Source organism: Trichechus manatus, unplaced genomic scaffold, assembly GCF_000243295.1.
Source record: "Trichechus manatus latirostris isolate Lorelei unplaced genomic scaffold, TriManLat1.0 scaffold00005, whole genome shotgun sequence".
NCBI lineage: Eukaryota > Metazoa > Chordata > Mammalia > Sirenia > Trichechidae > Trichechus > Trichechus manatus.
This window is the reverse complement of record NW_004443941.1, coordinates 29,995,458-30,009,893: the sequence shown is the minus strand read 5'-3', so window position 1 is coordinate 30,009,893 and position 14,436 is coordinate 29,995,458. Positions and strand designations below refer to the sequence as shown.

The 14,436-nt window shown below is 36.7% G+C and overlaps 1 pseudogene; it reads left to right on the top strand.

The window, feature by feature from the left end:
• Positions 1-7,053: 7,053 nt before the first annotated feature.
• Positions 7,054-7,681, top strand: LOC101344586 (60S ribosomal protein L23a pseudogene; annotated as a pseudogene).
• Positions 7,682-14,436: the final 6,755 nt, after the last annotated feature.

Here is a 14,436-nt window from a genome sequence, read left to right as displayed (position 1 = left end):
AGAAATTGGAGGGAAAGAAGGGATAACAGGCACCAAGCAAGTCAGCAGAACACATTATGTTAACCGTCAAGGCTTGAAAATAATCTTGTTTTCTAAGACCATTTACATAATGGCCATACCCTCCAGACTCTAGGTATTGGCCACACTCTCCGGATTAAGGGTGGAAGCCCCTTATCCCTGGGATTCAGCTTTGCCTTCCAGGCCCACTGGAACAGCCACTATGCTCCCTCAGATTTGGGCGGTCCCATTCAGCTAGTCCATCTGAGTGGCAACTCCGCTGTTAGAAACTCCAGAGGGCATGGCGCCACCTTTTGAGACCCCAGAGGTAGGCTCTACCTTTTGAGACTGAGGCAGCTCTGCTTCCTGTATTCCTTGTCTCTTGAGCTTCTGTTCCCTGGTTCCTTGGCTTCTTGGCTCCTTGTGTCTCACCGCTCACATCTGTCCTGCTGGGGAAAGTGTTCCAAGGCTCTGTAGCTCCACCAGTAAGTGCCTAGAGGCACCCTACTCCACCAGGAAGCCTCCTGTGGAAAAGCACTGAGCTCTCTTGCTTCATGGGTCAGCTTCAGCACTGTCTCAAACAAGTCTCCTGGTTCTGCTTCTGTGGCGTCTCTGCCATTTGCACTGTTTCTGGTGTTAACAGTTTTCCTCACTTCCTTCTGAGTCCTCACCAGAATTGTCTTTGATGTCCATAATTCTGCCAAGAGTTTCTTCAAGGTAATCTAGGCTGCTACTGTTAAGCACTTTAAAACTCTTCCAGGCTCTATCCATTCACAGTTCCAAAGCTGCTTCCACATTTTAGGTATCTGTTAGAGCAGCACCCCACTCCCAGTACCAAATGTCTTAGGCTGGGTTCTCTAGAGAAGCAAAAGGAGTAAAGTTTATATATATATATAGAGAGAGAGAGAGAGAGAGAGAGATTTATATCAAGGAATTTGCTCAGGTGGTTGTAGAGGCTGGAATGTCCCAAGTCCATGGGTCAGGATAGAGGCCTCTCCTGATTCACTTAGCTGTGGGGGTGATGAACCCAAGATGGGTAGGTAGAAGAGCAGGGCTCTTGCTCAAATGTTGTGAAGATAGACAAATCCTAAGATTGGCAGGCAAGACCTTAGGTAAGATGCTAGCTCAAGTCCCAAGAACTAGAGGTCAGATGAACAGAAGCCAGCTGCAGGATCCAGAAGAAGCAAAAGCCCCCAAGCCTTGACAGAATACCCACTTACATTCTATTCAGGCCACATGTCCAAAGAAACTCCCTTTCAACTGATTGGCTGCTCACAGCAGACCCCCGTGATCACATATCAAATCTCTACAGGGAAATGATGATATCATTATAAAACTACCAAAACACTGAGAATCATGGTCAAGCAAGTTGACACACAATCTTAACTATCACACTATGCCACCAGGATTCAAATATCAGCAGGGTCAACCATGGAGGAGAGGATTCAGCTGAGTTTCCAGACTAAGACAGACTAGGAAGAAGGACCTGGCAGTCTACTTCTGAAAAAAAAAATTAGCTAGTGAAAACCTTATGAATAGCAGCAGAACATTGTCTGATATAGTGCCTGAAAATGAGCCCCTCAGGTTGGAAGGCAGTCGAAAAAACTACTGGGGAAGAGCTGCCTACTCAAAGTAGAGTTGAGCTTGATGCGGATGGAGTCAAGCTTTGGCAATGTTCATTTGCTGATGTGGCACTACTCAAAATGAGAAGAAACAGCTGCAAAGATTAATTGATAATGGAAACATGGAATGTACAAACTATCAATCTAGGACAAGTAGAAAACTTCAGAAATGAAATGGAATGCATAAACGTTGATATCCTAGGCATTAGTGAGAGAAACGGACCAGTACTGGCCATTTTGAATCTGACAATCATATGGTCTATTATGCCTGGAATGACAAATTGAATAGGAATGGCATCACGTTCATCGTCACAAAGAACATTTCAAGATCTATCCTGAAGTACCAGGCTGTCAGTGATACGATAATATCCATATGCCTACGAGGAAGACCAATTAGTATGACTGTTATTCAAATTTACTCACCAACCAGTAAGGCCAAAGATGAAGAAATTGAAGATTTTTACCAACTTCTGCAGTCTGAAATTAATCGATCATGCAATCAGGATGCGTTGATAATTACTGGTGATTGGAATGCAAAAGTTGGGAAAAGAAAAAAAAAGAAGGATAGGTAGTTGGAAAATATAGCCTTGGTGATTGAAATGACTCTGGAGATTGCATGATGGAATTTTCCAAGACCAACGACTTCATTGCAAATACCTTTTTTCCAACAACATAAGTGGTGACTATACAAGTGGACCTCACCGGATGGAATACACAGGAATCAAATTAACTACATCTGTGGAAAGAGACAGTAGAGAAGCTCAGTATCATCAGTCAGAAGGCTAGGGCTGACTGTGGACAGACCATCAATTGATCATATGAAGAAAATTGGAACAAGTCCACGAGAGCCAAAGTACCATCTTGAGTATATACCATCTAAATTTAGAGACCTTCTCAAGAATAGATTTGACACGTTGAACACTAATGACTGAAGACCAAATGAGTTGTGGAATGACATCGAGGACATCATACATACATGAAGAAAGCAAGAGGTCAATGAAAAGCCAGGAAAGAAAGAAAAGAATAAAATGGATGTAAGAAGAGACTCTAAAAATTGCTCTTGAATGTCAAGTAGCTGAAGCTAATGGTAGAAATGATGAAGTAGAAGAGCTGAACAAAAGATTTCAAAGGGTGGCTCTGGAAGACATGGTATTATAACGACCTGGAGTTAGAAAACCAAAAAGGAAGAACACAAGTGGCATTTCTCAAGCTGAAAGAAATGAAGAAAAAAATTAAGCCTCGAGTTGCAATACTGAAGGATTCTATGAGGAAAATACTAAATGACGCAGGAAGTATCAAAAAAAAGATAAAAGGAATACAGAGTTAGTGTACCAAAAAGAATTGGTCAACATTCAACTATTTCAGGAGATAGCATATGATCAAGAACCAATAGTACTGAAGGAGGAAGTCCAAGCTGCACTGAAGGCATTGGAGAAAAATAAGGCTTCAACAATTGATGGAATAATAACCGAGATGTTTCAACAAATGGATGCAGTGCTGGAAGTGCTCAATCATCTATGCCAAGAAATTTGGAAGACAGCTACCTGGCCAACCGAATGGAAGAGATCCGTATTTTTTCCTATTCCAAAGAAAAGTGATCAAACCGAATGTGGAAATTATCAAACAATGTGATTAATATCACACACAAGTAAAGCTTTGCTGAAGATCATTCAAAAGTGACTACAGAAGTACATTAATAGGGAACTGTCAAAAATTCAAGCTAGATTCAGAAGAGGGTGTGGAATGAAGGATATTACTGCTGATGTCAGATGGATTCTAGCTGAAAGCAGAGAATACCATAAAGATGTTTACCTGTATTTTATTGACTATGCTAAGGCATTAAACTGGGTAGATCATAACAAATTATGCATAACATTGCAAAGAATGGGAATTCTAGACCACTTAATTGTGCTCATGAGAAATCTGTACATAGATCAAGAAGCTATTGTTGGAACAGAACAAAGGGACACTGCGTGGTTTAAAGTCAGAAAAGGGGTACATCAGGGTTCTATCCTTTCACCATATATATTCAATCTGTATGCTGAGAAAATAATCCAAGAAGCTGGACTATATGAAGAAAAAAGTGACATTAGGATTGGAGAAAGACTCATTAACATCCTGAATTATGCAGATGACACAACCTTGCTTGCTGAAAGTGAAGAGAACTTGAAGCACTTACAGACAAAGATGAAAAACTACAACCTTCTCTGTGAATTACACCTCAATATAAAGAAAACAAAAATCCTCACAACCGGATCAATCGACAACATCATGACAAACAGAGAACAGATTGATGTTGTCATGGATTTCATTTTTCTTGAATTCACAGTCAACATGCAGGGAAGCAGCAGTCAAGAAATCAAACGATGCATTGCATCTGGCAAATCTGCAAAAGATCTCTTTAAAGTGTTGAAAAGCAAAGATGTCACTTTGAGGACTAGGGTGGGCCTGACCCAAGCCATGATATTTTCAATTCCCTCATATGCATGTGAGAGCTGGACAATGAATAAAGAAAACCAAGGAGGAATTCATGCCTTTGAATTATGGTGTTGTTGAAGAATATTGAATATAATATACCATGTACTGCTGGAAGAATGAACAAGCCTGTCTTGGAAGAAATACATCCAGAGTGCTCCTTCAAAGTGAGGATGATAAGACTTTGGACATTTTATCAGGAAGGACCAGTCCCTGAAGAAGGACGTTATGCTTGGTAAAGTAGAAAGTCATCGAAATTGAGGAAGACCTTTGAAGAGATGGATTGACACAGTTGCTGCAAGAATGGTCTCAAATATAACAAAGATTGTGAGGATGACCCAGGATGGGGCAGTGTTTCATTCTGTTGTACATAGGATTGCTATGAGTTGGAATCGACTAGACAGTATGAAACAACAACATAATCACTCAAGGGAATATTATACAACAAAGAAAAATAAATGAACTAATGTTATACACTAACAGATGAATCTTAGAAATATAATTTTGAGTAAATGATGCAAGATTTGAGAAATGGAACACAATTGCTATTTTAATAATTTTTAAAAGGACAAACAATCCAAAAAAAACCTATGAATAACTATATATGTGATAGATACCCGTAAAAAAAATTAAATAACAATAGACACACAATTAGGTGAATGCTTACTTCTAGGATATAAAAAAGTAAACACTTGCATGGGGAGCCTATGGATCTTACATTTATCAGTATTTTAACAATTTTATATGTTATATAAATTGATTTTTTTTTTGCATTTCAAATATTATATGAGAAATATAACATGTTCTAGATTATACATTTAAGAAGTGGCAATGTTGGAATATAAAATTAGATATATAACTTCAAAGATAAGTCTATTTCCTCTATATCACTTGGTCTCATCTCAATGTAAATCTTTGAGTTTTCAAACTATGTGTGGAAATTTAATGCATTGAATGGTTTCTCAACTAGTCCTTTGCCAATATTCTAAGTGTTTGAATATTCAGTGATAAGTCAACTTAGCAACAAATATTAAATTGTAATTCAACCATGATTTAAATCAACATGAAGCTATGTAAAAGGAATGATCATTCTCCTGAAAGTTAAAAGTTATTTCTAGATCTAACTCTGCTACCTTATCTATACTCTCTTAGTCTCTGATACAACCCTTAAGAAATTGTGCAAGAGGAGTTAAACATTTGATCTGTTTTTATATTTGATGGTCCTTATATAAGTGTTGTGTTCAGAGAAACACCAATTTTCTGACTTAGTAGTCTCCAAAATGCCTCAACTTGCAATGCCTTGCCTATTATAAATAATTTTGGAGAGCAAAGCAGAGGACTAAGACCACAAATTTATGTATTGACTAATTATTGTAAAATAATATAGTTCTTGCATTTATATCAAAATATAAGAGTTTTCAGGACCTTAGTGTGTCAATTATCAATGTATTGCCTCTCAGCTCCAAATTCATCCTTCAGTACCTACTCTGAGACGATGGATTGGGTGATGGAAGCACCTCTTCTTTAAGGTGAGAATTATATTAACTTTTGTCAGTAAAAGATGCTGGAAGGACATTGTAGGAGGAAGGTGGGCTTCTCTTTCAAGTTCCAGTATCCATGCTCCCCAGTGCCAGCTACATATACAGAGTGCAGTCCTTCAGCAACCACACAGCTCTGGCCCAGGCCCTTTCCTTGAGTCTTCAAATGAGGTCTAAACCACAGCCCTGTGGAGGGGACTTTCTTCCAAGTTTGTTCATTGGGTACTCTTGTTCAGCCCTAGGAAATGCTTTAAAGTACTCTTTATATCTTTATAGTTACTCTCCTATCATAAATTAATAGTTCATATGTTAAACTTACTTTGTTTATAATTATTGTGTGTTTTTTCTCTCCTGATTGGACACAGGCTGATACACTTAACAACCATGGAAATACTATCTCCACTTGATTTTAATTTGAAAACAGTTTCTCACATTTACACAATACATATTTAATCTCATCTGATTTGATTGCTACTTAGTAACTGACAACAAACATTATGAAGACTAAATAAATAATAATGTGAAATACAAATGCTAATAATAAGTGACATAAATCAAAATGACTACTACTGTGGATAAGTTTTGTAATAATAAAGAATAACTTAAACTGTTTTGGGTTTGGTAGGTGGAAAAAAAAAGATCCCATAAATGTTTTGAGTATAAGGCAAAAATCAACCTAAGACCAAGTCCAGTAAGAGAGGAAATATTCTAATGTGATTTGGGAAGAAAGAAAAGACCTCTTTAATGGCATGCATCTACAGAAGTTGTGTTGTTGTTGGGTGCCATCCAGTCAGTTCCAGCTCATAACCACCCTATGTACAACCGAAGGAAACACTGCCCGGTCTTGCACTATCCTCACAATTGTTGTTATGCTTGAGCTCATTGTTGCAGCCACTGTGTCAGTCCATGTCTTCAAGGGTCTTCCTCTTTTTTGCTGCCCCTTTACTTCACCAAGTATAATGTCCTTCTCCAGGGACAGATCCCTCCTGATAACATGTCCAAAGTACAGGAGATGAAGTCTCACCTTCCTCACTTCCAAGTAGCACTCTGGCCATACTTCTTCCAAATCAGACTTCTTTGTTCTTCTGGCAGTCCATGGTATATTCAATATTCTTTGCCAACATCATAATTCAAAGACATCAGTTCTTCTTTGGTCTCCTTTATTCATTGTCCAGCTTTGGGATGCATATGAGGTGATTAAAAATATCACGGCTTGGGTCAGGCACACATTAGTCCTCAAAGTGACATCTTTGTTTTTCAATACTTTAAAGAGGCCTTTTACAGCAGATTTTCCCAATTTACAGAATTGTTAGGCCTTACTAGTTGTCAAATGGAAAGAGAATAGTTGAAATATACATGGCTATTTGTTCCAGGAAGGAATGATAAAGAGATTAAGATATTAGAATGCAATTTTTACAAAGATGGCATTAAAAGCAAAGAAAGAAGCTCTTGCCCTTCCCAAAACTGAATCTAAAGCAAAGATATTGAAGGCCAAAAAGGCAGTTTTGAATGGCATCCACAGTCAGAAAAAATGAAGATCTACACTTCTGTCAATCACCTTTCTGCGGCTGAGGATAGTGTGGCTCCGAAGACAGTCCAAATATCCTCAGAGAATTGCCCTCAGGAGAAACAATCTTGACCACTATGCCACTGAGTTGGCAATGAAAAGATCGAAGATAACAACACTCTTGAGTTCATTGTAGATGTCAAGGCCAACTTCATCAGATCAAACAGGCTCTGAAAAAGCTCTATGACATTGACGTTGCCAAGGTCAATACCTTGATAAGGCCCAGTGGAGAGAAGGCATATGTTCAACTGGCTCCTGACTATAATGCTTCGGATGTTGCCAACAAAACTGGGATCATCTAAAAACTGAGTCCAGCTGGCTAATTCTAAACAGAAATATTTTTAACCTATATATATATATGTATATTAGAATGCCACTCTGAGATGATTTTCAAGCTTACCAACATGGAATGACCTTTTGTGTGGGATCATTTTTGTCCTATAGTGAAATCCCTTTGGAAGGCAGTAGTTTTGACTCATAATTGACCCTTCCCTACAATGAGCAAGATTATAGGGACATCCCATTGTAATTTCCCTGTAGGTTTAAACTTTTTTTCCATGAATCTCTTATCCTGACAATCTTTGTCCATTTTCTATCAATTGAAAACCAATTAGATATTCTTGCATATTTTTCCCCCAAGTCATTTATAAATGACACTATTTGGGAGGGTATTTTACAAGGATTGGCAGTAGAGTGTCTTTTATTAAAAAACATAAATTTTATGAAAGACCCAATATACCCTTCGGAAAAAACCCAGTGCTGAAACAATTTAAAAATCCCTGAAGTTGAATAGAAATTACATTTAAACTAAAGGCCTAGAGAGATTTGCTAGTGCTCTCTTGAAAGCATTATGACAGTAACTCCTTTAGTTCTACGAATTTTGTATGAACGTTATTTTTTTCTCAAGACTGACAGTTGGAGATAGATTCTGTTATTACTGAAAAGTACAGACATGTCCTTTTAGCTCAAAATGGAAACATCCATTAGTGACAGAAAAATGTTTCTATTCCTCTTTACCTCATCTGTTTTAAGTTAGTAACACTAACATAAATATGCCTAAAATGTAAACAAGGTTTTTTTTTTTCTTTTCCGCTATAGCAAATGTTACTTATAATGGAATGGTATGTCAGAGATTCACCTAATTCATTGCCAAGTACCTAACCTATTCTGCAAATACGTTATCACAGTGTTACCCTAACTTATAATGAAACAAATGTAGAACTGTCCTGATCTCATCATATTTTTCATGCACTTCCCAGTTAATATGTCTCACAATTTAGAAAGATGTAATTGATCAAGCATGGGAAAGAAAAAAATGACAAAGAAAATATATTGTACTTACAATAACTAAAATGAGGATCTCAATGTCCAGAAGAAATAATTTTTAGTAATGTGGATTTTTCCCCATTCAAAATGACTGGGACAATTTTCTGTTAAATAATGACAGCAGGCAAAGTTGCATCCCTTGTCTGAAAATGTGTAGGAATACATTCCATACTTATTTTTCATCACACAAATAACTAGAGCAAAAATGAATGCCCTAGATAATGAAACAATAGGAATCATCCTTATTTTGAGAATGTCCGTGGAATGTTTGAGCTCTCCCCATCCCCTGATGTAATTTTTACAGTTCACACAAGTACCTTTTTTTCCGTTTGAGGGTTGATAAGCTCAAATCAATAGGACTGGTAGCTACTGCTTTTATAAATGCAAGCAATTGTTTTCTTCCATGTTTTTCATTTTAGTCTCTGAGCTGAGTCTGCACTTTTGCTTATGAATTGTATTAAATCAATTTTTCTTTCTTGTTTGTAAAACTGTTTAGGCTATGGTGAATTTAGAGGTGTGCATTATTCTGTATCAATTCTAGATATTATCTTCAAGAGGCTATATGAACAGAGAAGTAGTTTGAAGAATTTTCCCATCAGTGTATCTAAAATTTTATTTTAAAGGAAACTAATAAAGATATAGTTATCTCATTTGTCAATAAGATTGAGAAGCAGCTTTTGATGACTTTAAAATGTGGTTTACTAATAAAATATGTGCATAGCTCTGATATTGAAAATAACTATATATATTTTAGTGTATTTTTTAAAACACCCAACTAATTTTATATTAGCTTTCACTAAAAAAAGAAACCTAAAATTTTCTAACAGTATTCTATTTTCAATGGATATGAAACAAATGGAAACAATTGACAATGTAATGAATACTTTATGTATGTATTAAGAAAAGTGGAACAGAAGTGGAAGAGGTGTGACAAACCAAAGTGTAGGCTCTAGCCTGGCTGTTTATACTCTGTTTCATAGATCCAACTTTTGTAGGATGTTGCTAAGATAAAACAAAACAAAACAAAACAAAAAGTTGCTATCCATTCAACTAAAACTTGTGGAGATCCTATGTATATGAGTAGAACTGTGCTCCATAGGGTTTTCAATGACTCAGTTTTCGGAAGTAGATAGGATTTTCTTCTAAGGCACCTCTAGGTGGTCTGAAACCTCCAACCTGTCAGTTAGCAGCTGAGGACTTCAACCATTTGCACCACTCAGGTACATCATTTCTGAAATAGATAGGTTAAATCTCTCCATTGAATCATCTAACAAATAATTAGCACCACATACCTACAAAAGGGGAAATTTTTTATTGAGAACATTTTCATTTAATTTGGAAACCAATAAAATAAAAATAAGGCTTAAGGCAAAAATAAAATTAGCCATGGCACTGTATCTTTCACTGTTCACTTTAAATTGTTAATATTTCTCTTCTATTATACACTTTTTAAATACATTTCAGTATTCGTCCCTCCTTTAATTCTTCAGTAATTAACTGCTGAGTTTTCATCTTTTTTGGGTCATAATTTGACTAAAGAAATACATGAAGGAAAAAAGAAAAAGGAAATTTACTCATCAATGATGTTTTATGAAATTCAAATGAAGCCTAGCCAAGTAGCATCAGATGTACTGCTTAGTGTGTACCAAGAAATATCAAACTTGATTAGATTTTCATCTGTGACCTGGGTAAAATCTATTTGTGTCAGTGAGCCTTTAAAGATGGGAATAAATTAAGGTCTTTATAGGGATGCAGTTTCTGAGCTCTGGATGACTAACTATTCTCACTACAAAAGATCTTCTTTCCCTTTATTTCCTATTTTCTTCTTTCCCCACAAAAATATGTCTTCAGGCCTCCCCTTCCTGGAATGGCATTTTTATTATTATTATTATTTTATACCTGCCATTGGCCCAAGCAGCATATTCTGGAAATGACTCTGGAACACGTCTCTGATATTCCCATAATGAATACTGAGTGATGGAAAAGTGAACGTGAACTTAGAAGGCCTTTTGTATGTCCTCAAAAGTGGGAAACACAATCATACATCAGGTGAGAGTGAAGTAGCAGAATAAAATATGGTGATGAGGAAGAGTTTGGCTATGGCTCGGATGAATCGGGAAGCCACTACAGGGGAGTTGGCATAACATCATACCCCTCTCTCTTGGTAACTTGAGGATAGATGTTACAGCATTTCTCTCTGTCCTCCGCTACATCAATATTTCCCCCATAATTCTGCTATTGCCTTACTATCTGTGATTTTCTGATTGTTCCAAACAAAGTTTAATAGAAGGAGAATCACCTTTCTCTGATCCCCAATTGGATGGGAGAATCTATTGCAATGAGAAAAGCCTTAGACAATCTTTGCATTTGGATTCTGATTAAAAGCTACTTGGATTGGTAAGTAAGGAGTTCTGGAAAAGAAGACAATGAGAAAAGACTCCAGAACTCAGTGTCATATAATGAACTGATGTCCAAGAGGTAGAAATGAACTTAAATAAGACTGATGTGTTTACATATTAGAATACAATCCTCCAAGGAAACCTTGCTCTTCCTTTCTTGATAGAGCTTGACAAACATTATAAATTTATTATGAAAATTACTTAAGATAATTTTATAATGCACTTAACTCTGTGCCTAGGGCACAGAAAGTACTCAGTAAATAGCTATTAATGCTGCTGCTCACTGCTACTACTGCTACTGCTATAAAATGTTATAAAATCAGCACTTTCAAATAGTCACTTAAAAATTCTTCCGTTAAAGGTTCTCAAACAACTCAAAGGATGAAATATCATTGGTTTGTTTTCCTTTACACAATCTCTGTTTTCCCTCCTTTACTAATCTACCTCGACAAACCTGATAAATTGTTGTGAAATATCAGGATTGGAGCTAGTATATTACAAGGCTAAGGAAAGCAAAGGGGTGAAGCAAAGGACTTGGTGTCTACTTCCCCAAAAGAAAGCAGTTAGAAAGTCAAAGGAATAATGCAATTGTCAAATATGATAGAAGGTATTTTATCACAATTAAATGATTAGCCATGGAAGGAGCACCTGTAAAAAAAAACTATGACTGGCTAGAGGAGGAGAGCTTTTATTGAAACACTAGCAGCCAACACCTCACAATTAGATGGATTCAGAGATTTTTTTTAAGGATACCTCTCCTTTCCTTATCATCCCATTGTGGACAGGTTTTGCCTAGGTTAATTTAATGGGATGCTCAAAAGTTACTAAAACATTTTGAAAGATGATTTGTTGTAAAATCCATTCCTGTGCACCAGTATATAAAATTCAAAGATAGCCATGGTGTTATCAAAATGAGGGGACTTCTATAAAACATTTCCTGAGGTGGCTGGAGTAGGTCACAAAGGAAGATAGAATCTCAGTAAAAGCAGCAGGGAACAAAGAAAACTTATTAATTTCATGTAGAAATTGGTGAATGGGATCAGACAGGGCCAGGGTTTTATTTTGAAATTGTTCAAGTATAGACTAGCTAGCATCAGACAGAACCCTATCGTATGGACAAAGTGGGAGAAGAGCCAAATGGTGGTTCAAATTAAATGATTGCCATGGGACCCAATGCTAGTCAGTATAATTTTTTACACCTACCATTGGCCCAGGGAGCATATTCTGGAAATGGCTCTAGAACTGGCACCTTTTCTCCTGTAATGAATACTGAAGTGATGGAAAAGTGAATGCAAACTTGGAAAGCCTTTAATATGGCTTCCAAATTGGGAACCATAGTCAGACATCAGGTGAGAGTAAGGTAACAGAATAAAACCATGGTGATGAGGAAGGGTTTTACGATGGCTGGGATGAATAGGGAAACCAGTACAGGAGAGTAGGCATAGCATCATATCCCTCTCTTCTTGACAACTTGAGGACAGATGTTACAGCATCTCTCTCTGTGCTTTTCTACATCACTAATTTTTCCCTCTGCTTAGATCATTCCCATCAAGATACAAACACGCTGTTCTTTCTGTCACCTAAAATAAACTCCTAAATACCCTCTCTTCAGAATATTTTTTTCTCCAGCTCCCACATCCTTAAATGTGCCCTGTATATTGACTATTCCCATCAAGACACAACAAGTTGCTATTTCTCTCACCTAAAATAAATATGAATAAGGAAGACCAAAGAAGAATTGATGGCTGTGAATTATGGTGTTGGTGAAGAATATTGAATATACCAAGAACTGCCAGAAGAACAAACAAAATTGTCTTGGAAGAAGTACAGCCAAATTGTTCGTTAGAAGTGAGGATGGAGAGACTTTGTCTCATGTACTTTGGATATATTTTCAGGAAGGACCAGTCCCTGGAAAAGGAAATCATGCTTGATAAAGTAGAAGGAGAGCAAAAAAGAGGAAAACCTTCAAGGAGATTGACACAGTGGCTACAACAATAAGCTCATGCATAACAAATATTGTGAAGAAGCAGAAGGACTGGGCAGTGTTTCCTTCTGTTATACATAGGGTCACTATGAGTCGGAACTGACTCAACGGCAGCTAATAACAACAAAATAAATACTGTAAATAATCTCTTTTTAGGTTATTTCTTCTCCAGCTCCCTAAGTCTCTCTTCCCTTTACAGAAATACATATATATATTTAAATGGTTGCCTGTATTTATTGCATATTGTCTAATGTATTTTCTTTCATTCTCTGTTACATATATTCCTCTCCGACATTCTTTCCTGTCACTGGACTGTACTATTCAAGGACACCAATACTTCCATATTATTAAACCATTGTTAAATTTTCAATCCTAATTTTATTTGATTTAACAACAGTGTTTACCAAGGCTTATATTTTTTTGCTTCTAGAACAACACTCCTCGTTTTTCTCATGCTTCTTTGAGGCTCCTTAGTCTCATTTTCTTATTCCTCCTACTTTCCTAAACCTTCTAAATTTAGAGTGACCATAGGCTTGGTTGGTGGACCTTTTCCCACTCATTCGGTAATCTCATTCATTTTCATGATTTTAAATATCATCTATATGCTGATGATTCACAAATTCTTATCTCCTGAATGGACCACTCACTAAAAATCCAGACTTACGGATCCAACTTCCACGTCATCATCATTCCTTCATTACCTAGTCTGCATCTCAAACTAAACATTCTCTAATCTGATGCTCCCTTCAAATCAGCTTCAGCCACAGCCTCGTACATCTCAATCAGTAGCAATCATTTTCTTCAACTTACTCAAGCAAAAACACATGTAATATTTGACCCTTCTTTGCTTCTGACTTCCTTCATCCAATCCATCAGGAAATATTTTGGATTTATTTCTAAAACATAACTAGGTATTACCACTTCCAATGCCAGTAATTAAATCTCTCCTAGACTGTAGAATTGACCTCATTTCCAACCCCTTTCTTCCATTCTTGTCTCCTAAAATATATTTGTGGTCAGATGGATCTGTTAAAATATGTTAGTCCATATCACTCTTCTGCTCAGAATCATATGCTGACTATCATTTATCTCAGAATAAAACCCAAAGGTTTTACAATGGCATAGAATACTCTCTCAATCTAACCTCACTTTGTGTCTCTGAACTCATCTTTTCCCCATCTGTTACACTTACTACTCTAGCCTCAGGCTTTTTCTTCTTACTGGAACATTCTTTCCTCAGATATCTGCAGAGTTCACTTCCTTTCTTCCTTCACGTCTTTGAAAAGTTGCATCTTTCTCGAGAGGTCCCTCTGACTACTCCATTTAAAATTACAGTGTGTTCTTCAGATTCCCAATACTCTTACTTTGATATTTTTCATAATTATATCACTTTATAATATTCACAAAAATTTACTTGTTTATTATGAATATTATTTATTGTCTTTCTTCACCTTTTAACTTTCTCCACTACATTTTAAACTGCAACAGTGAAAATATATTAGTTTTGAGTCCTCAACATCTAGAGATC